Below are 9837 nucleotides of genomic sequence, written 5' to 3'. Positions count from 1 at the left end.
ATTAATTCATCCAAACAAACTGCTGCTTCTCCCAATCACAGGCCCAAAATAATCAATATAAAGGTTAACCAAACTACATACGCTAAATAAGCAAATAATATTAAGAAACCAATGAGAAACAAATGAAAAATAAATGGTCTATAATGCAAATAATTGAAAAACCAATAATCTAACAGTCACCTCAGAAAGTATGGCTACTCCCATTTACCATAAGGATGCTGAAAACTCGTGCTTTTATTTTGAAGAGATCAGATTATTAACTGAAATATTTCTCCATTGACTTCCAGTGTTTTATAGTGTATATTATAATAAACCTCTACATGTTTCAGATGTTTGGCTTTGGTTTGTTTGTAAAATCACTTTGTAAAGTCTGTTTTAAAAGGTATTATGGTTATGTGATAAACTATTTGATCGTCATTGTCCTTCACTTCAGCCTTATATTTCATTTCAACGACTTTGAGATTATTCTTGTATGAAAAGCTCTTTTATAAAGTTTATCAGTTTCATTCTTCCAACACAGTGACACCTCCCTCCTCCTCTTCTTTGTTTTTGTCGTTTGTCCTTGGAAATGAAGAGATGATTCAGTCCTTGAAGATTCAACCAACTATGACACGAATGCTCAGAATCCAGCAGCTCGTCCTCAACGCGACAAAACCCACATTCCTCACACTTTTATTCCCACGTATAATTACGAGGAGTCAGAGCGTTCGTCCTCAACCACAGGCCACAGAGGTCAAAACACTTCCAGCAAATCACATCACAGCGGGAGGGAGGGAGCAGTCGAACATGTGAGAGTTCATCATCAAATCCTGGATCATATGATGTTTGATGTGTGATATTTAAAGGGATAGTTCAACATTTTGGCAAATAGGCCCATTGCCATAATCCCTATAGTCATACTGTAGCAGTAGGCTTGTTACCTTTACCTTGAACGGTGGAGCAGAGCTGTGAGCTGCTCAGAGCTACACTACGGAGGCTCATGGGATTTCTTGGTTTCCCTCATCAAACTCATCAAATACACAATCCAACAACTCCACAACGCTCTGGTGGACAAGTTGTGACCTGCACATTCACCACGCTATGAGATAATAACACAACGTTACCAGACAGAGTTGTTTTAGAGGTAAATTCATGCAAAACCTCTGATGCACGTTACCTTCAGGGACAGTTTTTCATCAAGCAGTCTCTGCATTTATCTCTAAAACAACTTTATCTCGTAATGTTCTGTTATTATATCATAGTGTGGTGAATGTGCAGGTCACAACTTGTCCACCAGAGCGTTGTGGAGTTGTTGGATTGTGTATTTGATGAGTTTGATGAGGGAAACCAAGAAATCCCATTAGCCTCCGTAGCGTAGCTCTGAGCAGCTCACGGCTCTGCTCCGCCGTTCTAAAAATAGCTTGCACCGACAATTAAAGGTAACAAACCTACTTCTAAAACTATAGGGATTATGGCAATGGGGCAATTTGACAAAAAGTTGAACTATCCCTTTAAGTTTTAGATTCAAACTTAGAAAAACAGTCTTGACAAGTACGAACCACAGAGACAGAGATGCAGTATATTTCAGGCTCACACTGATTCAGTCTCTGTTTAGAAACCAGTTGTCGCTCACAGCTGCCCGACCCCACCGTGTTTTCCCAGCATGCACTGAGGCTTAGTTTTCACGCTGTCCCCAGAATATCCTGCAGGCTGAGAGACAATCAAGGCTGAAGAAGGTTCAACGGTATCACTTTTCCTCTTGCTTTCCCCCGGCTCACAGGGGGGGTGAGGGGGTGAGGAAGGGGAGATGGGGGGTGAGGACTGTTTAAAGCATAAAGACATCGGCTCAGTGTCACCTGTCAGAGAGAGATGATGGACGACTGACGGGACTCAGAGCTGCTGGAGTTTGAGTCGTGACGATGTTGTCAATAAAGTTCATTCAATTATTCATTACTACTACTACATGAAACTATCAGTAAAAAATACATGAATAAATAAAAACTAAACAACAACATCAACAACATCTGGAAACAGAAACACAAACTTCATCAAACAGAGAGAAATATTTGACGTGACCTTTGACCTCATGAGTCTGCTCAGGTCAGCCAATCAGATTAGACTATCACCAAAACAAACACCGCTGACCTCCTGTCTGCAGCCAATCAACTGGCACCGTGTGTGTGTGTGTGTGTGTGTGTGTGTGTGTGTGTGTGTGTGTGTGTGTGTGTGTGTGTGTGTGTGTGTGTGTGTGTGTGGTAGTAGGTTGTAGGAGGAAAGCGCTTTTGCAGACACACACGTACACACACTTTCATACAGGTGGTAAATTAATTGAAAGCAGACGTGCGTATGTGTGTGTGTGTGTGTGTGTGTGTGTGTGTGTGTGTGTGTGTGTGTGTGTGTGTGTGTGTGTGTGTGTGTGTGTGTGTGTGTGTGGTCAAGGCTGTGTGTGGTGTGTGTGGACTTTAACTCTTTCACTGCCTCATTCACCTCATTTCACAGTCATTTTTCTGACTGGATGAAAACTGAACCAGTGACTGTTTGTTTTTTTTCAACTTTATTGAAAGTTGTAGCAACAAACATTGACTTTTTTTCATAGGTTTAAATATTCCTTGTCTTCTTATTTTGAATTAAATTGCACATGTTTCAGATTATGTTATATTAATATTATTTGTAACACACTGTAATTTTAATATCAATTTGCAACATTATGTTATTATTATATATTTTTTAGTTCTATTAGGCTACTGCTATGGCCATTTGCGGCCATTGAGAGGTTGTTCTAATTTTTCTACTCATTTATTTTATGTTTTGTGTTGATGTCTGTTGTCTTTGTTGTTGTAGATTGTTGATTGTGTTTTGTCTGTAATGTATGTATTTTCGGACCCCCTTGAAAACGAGAGGATTCCTCTCAAGCGGTTTATCCTATTAAATACGAATTTCTGAATGAACATTTAAGTCATTCCAGCTCACATTTCCATACAATAGTAACAGTACAGTAAAGTTCCATATACATATATGACAGTATAACAAAAGTTAAGCAAAAGAGAAAACAATCAAATTAACAATAAAAGAAAATAAATTTGGTGGCAGACCTCGTATCCCATGAGAATTGTTATTATAATTGCTGTGACAGATTATTGGTTGAACAATTCAGAATGTATGTTCATTATTGCTATACATTTCTTAAGAGGCTTAAAATAATTAATCAACTTCAATCAAAAACAATTTAAATGATGGTGAAGAATTCTGAAATTTGCATTTATGGATATGAACTGAACCAATGACTGAAGAACATCTGGAACAGCTGCAGCGATGTAGATAAAGACTGAACTCCTCTGATACCGACCTGGAACTATCATCTCTCCAACATCAAGGTGAGTGTGTGCGTGTGCAAATGCATGTGTGCGACTGTGTGTGTGTGTGTGTGTGTGTGTGTGTGTGTGTGTGTGTGTGTGTGTGTGTGTGTGTGTGTGTGTGTGTGTGTGATAACATGACTCCATTAGCAGCCATTAGTGAAGCAGTTGACAGAAAATTCACCTTTTGTTTGGCCTAAAGCCTGAAAGCTGCTGAAAACCCCTGTGTGTGTGTGTGTGTGTGTGTGTGTGTGTGTGTGTGTGTGTGTGTGTGTGTGTGTGTGTGTGTGTGTGTGTGTGTGTGTGTGTGTGTGTGTGTGTGTTAAAAGCAGGATGTGGCTGATCTGCTGACCCACATGTTGCCAGATAAGGATCAGAGTGGAAGGAGACAAATACCACACTCTCCAGTGAGAGGATGCACAGTGTGTGTGTGTGTGTGTGTGTGTGTGTGTGTACTTGTGTGTGTCATTCCATTCATTTTCTATATTTGTTTTCTTCTTCGTGACCTGAACGAATGTTTATTATTATTTTTCCACCTGAACAGAACCATCAACAGTTTTTTTCACCAGTTTTGCTCATTTCATGTTTTATAATAAACACATATAAACACATTTCACTCACTAAAACACACACACGCAACATTACACACACACAACATTACACACATTAGATTAGATTAGATTAGATTAGATTAGATTAGATTAGAGGCCTTTATTGTCACTGCATTAAATATATGTGTGGTGCTGAGGCTCCTTCAGTTTGATTGGTCATCGTTTTTTGTCTTTTTGCTGCACTAAAGTTTCACATTTTCTAAGGACTGATGTCAAACATTTAAAACTTCATTATGAATAAATCATAATAGCCTAAATAATAAACTTTATGTATAGAGAGCACATTTTGTTACATGAAGAAGTTTAATGCTAAAAAATGTGAAAGAAAATAGAGAAAGTTACAGTTATATGTTCTCCATGTCCATGTTTAATCAACTCTGAGTTGTGCTTTTCTTTTGAAGTGTATGTGTCTGTGTATGATGCAGGTGAAACTGTTGTTTTTTGAGTTTTAGTCAATGTCATTTGAGTGTTGGATTTTGTGTTTATACTTTGTATTAACCCTTTTAAAGTGTAGATTTACTGTATGAAACTATATCACAAATTTTAATTTTTGTCTTTACTTTATATTTCATTTCAAATTATGTAGCCTAATTGATTTTTGTGACGTATGTGTACGTATTGTGCTCTCTCTAATATGGATCATATAGCAATTCAATTTAATTCTCACTTGTGGAATATCTCATTCAATTTGTAACTAATTCAAAATCAATCAATTTCCAACAGTTTTCATCATCAAACTACAATGTGGGAAGTTTTGACGTATGTGGGGAATAAATAAAAACTCTCTATCGAGCATAAATCTCTTCAGTTCTGTCAGAGCCGTCGTCTCATTGGTCGATCCCACCCGACAACAGGTGATGACACGCGTCTGCTGACGTCCAATCAGTGATGGAGTTGAACCCGTTCACCTCCTCTCCCATTGTCCCACTCAACCACTGATTTGTTTGTTTGCATGTCGACCCCTGACCTCCCCCCCTCCCCCCCTCCCTCCTCCTCGTCCTCCTCCTCCTCACCTCCGTCATGTCTCCACCCTCCTTTCTTTTCCTTAAACATTTCTCCAGACGATCCTCCTCTCCACACCTCCTTCTTGTCCTCCTCCTCTTCTTCTACAACTGGGAACGAGTTTCCTGTCGCAGGAAACAGTCTGATGGCGGAGGGTCAGGGACAGGATGTCCTGAGGAGGAGGAGGAGGAGAGGAGAGGAGAGGAGAGGAGAGGAGAGGAGAGGAGAGGAGAGGAGAGGAGAGGAGAGGAGAGGAGAGGAGAGGAGAGGGGAGAGGAGAGGAGAGGAGAAGAGAGGAGAGGAGAGGAGAAGAGGAAGAAGAAGGAGAGAGGAGAGGTGAGGAAGAAGGGTGAGGAGAGGAGAAGGAGAGGAGAGGAAGAAGAAGGAGAGAGAAGAGGAGAAGGAGAGAGGAGAGGAGGAAGAAGAAGGGGAGATGAGAGGTGAGGAGAGGAGGAAAAGAGGAGAGGAGAGGAATAAGGGAGAGGAGAGGAGGAGGAAGGAGAGAGGAGAGGAGAGGAGAGGAGAGGAGAGGAGAGGAGAGGAGGAAGAAGAAGGAGAGGTGAGGAGAGGAGAGGAGAGGAGAGAGGAAGAAGGGAGAGGAGGAAGGGAGAGGAGGAAGAAGAAGAGAAGGAGAGAGGGGAGGAGGAAGAAGAAGGGGAGATGAGAGGTGAGGAGAGAAGGAAAAAAGGAGAGGAGAGGAGAGGAGAGGAGAGGAGAGGAGAGGAATAAGGGAGAGGAGAGGAGAGGAGAAGGAGAGAATAGGAGAAGGAGAGAGGAGAGGAGAGGAGAGGAGAGGAGAGGAGAGGAGAGGAGAGGAGAGGAGAGGAGAGGAGAGGAGAGGAGAGGAGAGGAGAGGAGAAGAGGAAGAAGAAGGAGAGAGGAGAGGTGAGGAAGAAGGGTGAGGAGAGGAGAAGGAGAGGAGAGGAAGAAGAAGGAGAGAGAAGAGGAGAAGGAGAGAGGAGAGGAGGAAGAAGAAGGGGAGATGAGAGGTGAGGAGAGGAGGAAAAGAGGAGAGGAGAGGAATAAGGGAGAGGAGAGGAGGAGGAAGGAGAGAGGAGAGGAGAGGAGAGGAGAGGAGAGGAGAGGAGAGGAGAGGAGAGGAGAGGAGAGGAGAGGAGAGGAGAGGAGGAAGAAGAAGGAGAGGAGGAGAGGAGAGGAGAGGAGGAAGAAGAAGGAGAGGAGGAGAGGAGAGGAGAGGAGAGGAGAGGAGAGGAGAGGAGAGGAGAGGAGAGGGAGAAGGAGGAACAGTGATGATGATGACGTTGATGATAATGAGGAGGATGATGATGATGATGAAGCTCTTTACATTTACTGTTTGTTTGGATGCAGAATCATCACTGTGTGTGTTGCAGTGTGTGTGCGTGCGTGTGTGTGCGTGTGTGCGTGCGTGAGTGTGTGTGTGCTGCAGGTTAATTGTTTCTTCCTGTGATTGTAGATCTTCCTCCACCTCACCCTGACCCACTGACCTCACTACACACACACACACACACACACACACAAAGGAAACTAAATACAAATCTTCATATGAAAATAACTCTTCTGTTTTGTTTTTTCTCTCTGAATCTTAATAAACTGTAAACAGACAAAGCTCTAACTCAGTCCTTCAAATCTCAAAAAGAAGAGAGAGGACTAAAATAGACACACACACACACACACACACACAGTGTCATATTTTCATTACATGACATTTAAATAGAAAATCACATTTACTATTTACTTCACTTTGGGTTTTCATCCCGTGATCTTTGTGTCTTTATTAGATTCAGAGGAGAATGTCTCCCAGTGCATTGTGGGAAACTACCACTTCACTATATCTCCTCTGTTCACCACAGTGTGTCTTTGTTTTGGTTTGTTTTGACACATCAATGACTAATTATCTGATGTTTTTAATCAATATGTATATATGTAACAATTATTAAAAAAAATAAAACAAAAAAAATAAACTGTACGACCAATAAAATAACTGTCATAATAATCATTATATTGTTGCTCTGAGCTGTAAAAGTAAAGACGACATAATGTTTAAATGTGAATTATGGTGTCAACAGTATTTTAAAAAGGACAGAACCAGTTTAAAGTAGGTCACACTGTGTTTGTCCAACTTTAATTCAGATCAAAATGGAACTATTAAATAAAAACATGAACTTAAATCTAATTTCTTGTTTCCAGCTGAAGTCACAAACTTTTATATGAGAAGTTGAATCTAATTAAATTATAGTGATTTGGTTCAGTTTCTGCCCCCTAGTGGTGAAAAGCACATGATGCAACGAGAAGAAACCAAAAGATGATAAAGTTCATCAGAACTATTATTATTATTAATGATTAGAGCGTGTGTGTGTGTGTGTGTGTGTGTGTGTGTGTGTGTGTGTGTGTGTGTGTGTGTGTGTGTGTGTGTGTGTGTGTGGTCAACATGTGCTGCGGTTGTTCTTTAAGTGAAACCACAGTCACCTCTGATTGGTTGGAAACGCTGCAGCTGAACAAAGCAGAGAACTTCCTGTCTGTAGGAGCAAGTGGTCCACATGTGTGTCCAAACACACACGCACACACAGACACACACACACACACACACACACACACACATGCTGTCAGTAATTGGGAGGAAGTTCTCTCTGGTTTTGTGGAGACTTTTTCTCTGCGTTAATGAACAGGTGGAGAAATAAACATGAAGCAAAGAGACGTTGGAGCAGCAGCAACGCTCATCAGTTTTTTAAGTTGTTATTCACTAATTTTTATTAACTTATTTATATATATATTGTAAATTATAGTTTATTACATCCTTATCTCTTATTTAACTATTGATATTCATATACGTCAGTTTCATCAACTAAAGCTCCACATTTTCCTCTTCTCCTGTGTTTTATTTTGAAGTTTTAATCACAGGAATTTATAAAAAATAAAAAATAAAAAATAAACATCTCAGTGTAGTTTTATGTTTCCCCTCTCCAGTAAAAAAAAAAAGAGCAGATTTCAGAATAAAACACTCAGAGAAACTAAATGCTGCAAGATGTTGGATGGTGGGTCCAGGTGGTGAGGGGGCGGGGCTTAGTTGTGACATCACAAAGTGACAGGAAGTCCTGACAGCTGGTTTTAAGGCTCAGTTTCTGAATACAGGCTGTGTGCATTTCTCTGTGGACTGAGGCTTTGATACTTTCACAGTATTAATATAGAACCTAGAGCTGCTTTATAATCACACTACACATGGACATCTACCTTTATACTGTATGGAGCTTTAACACAAATATCTACCTTTATACTGTATGGAGCTTTAACACAAACATCTACCTTTATACTGTATGGAGCTTTAACACAAACATCTACCTTTATACTGTATGGAGCTTTAACACAAACATCTACCTTTATACTGTATGGAGCTTTAACACAAACATCTACCTTTATACTGTATGGAGCTTTAACACAAACATCTACCTTTATACTGTATGGAGCTTTAACACAAACATCTACCTTTATTTTGAAGGAGCTTTAACACAAACATCTACCTTTATACTGTATGGAGCTTTAACACAAACATCTACCTTTATACTGTATGGAGCTTTAATACAAACATCTACCTTTATACTGTATGGAGCTTTAACACAAACATCTACCTTTATACTGTATGGAGCTTTAATACAAACATCTACCTTTATACTGTATGGAGCTTTAATACAAACATCTACCTTTATACTGTATGGAGCTTTAACACAAACATCTACCTTTATACTGTGTGGAGCTTTAACACAAACATCTACCTTTATTTTGAAGGAGCTTTAATACAAACATCTACCTTTATGGAGCTGGCCATACAATATAATTTCAAAATTTCAAAATAAAAGCTTCCTAAAGGTCTCTAGACTTTAACAGTAGTTAGTGAGGACACGTTATCTGACTCCCAGACAGATGTTATGCAGCTGTTGATGTGGATGTTGTGAAGAGAGAAGGTCACAGTCATTAGTTTGAAGGAGGCGGGACAGAAAGTGAGTTCTTCATCTGAGGGATCTGGACTCGGCTCTTTGATCTGCACGAGACCACAAAGAACCAGAACCAGTTAATGAACGACTCCAGACCGCTGGAGCTGATTCTCATCGGAAACACACACACACACACACACACACACACACACACACACACACATCAGGGCCTCGGAGTCACATGCAGCTGAGAACACACACATACACATAACTCTCCTTCATTCATATTTCTGTCCCTATCGCTGAACTTGTTGTGTTAGATAACAGGTCAAACACTCGTTCACTCTCCTCACGTTGGATGTTTGTCATCCGTCTCTTTCCTCCTTTTGTTTTGTGTTTTCTCTGCTGCTTCCTGTCAACGACCTCCACGCGTTCACAACAACTGTCCTCGCCACAATAAAAGTCACCAGAGCCTGGTGTTGTTTTAGTTTTAGTTGATTCCTACTGCAACAATTAATTTGATGAATAAAACTTAAAACAGGTCTGATGCTCTGAGTTCACTCTGCTGTCCTGTGGTCATCCTGCTGTAGCCTACTACTGATCAATAGAAACTGATGTTGATGTCGCCACCTTGTGGTGAAACATGGAACTGCAGCTTAAAGCAACAACAAAATAAAAGTCCTGAATATAAAGTTCATAATATTCTATTATTGATTTTATACGATTGTGTATAATTATGTATTGAAACATCCCAAAAGACAGTTGTTATTGTTATTGCACCATTATATTTATTATTGTTAATATTATATATGTTTTTCTGATGTTTTTATCCTAAATCTGCAGGAAGATGTGGATTTCCCTCGGGATAAATAGAACTATCTATCTATCTATCTATCTATCTATCTATCTATCTATCTATCTATCTATCTATGGCATCTTTTATACAAGAAATCTTGTATTTCACGTGAAAAAACATTAAAATAA

The sequence above is a fragment of the Trachurus trachurus genome (genome assembly GCF_905171665.1).
Source record: "Trachurus trachurus genome assembly, chromosome: 10".
Taxonomy (NCBI): domain Eukaryota; kingdom Metazoa; phylum Chordata; class Actinopteri; order Carangiformes; family Carangidae; genus Trachurus; species Trachurus trachurus.
Note: the sequence above shows the minus strand (reverse complement) of the source record.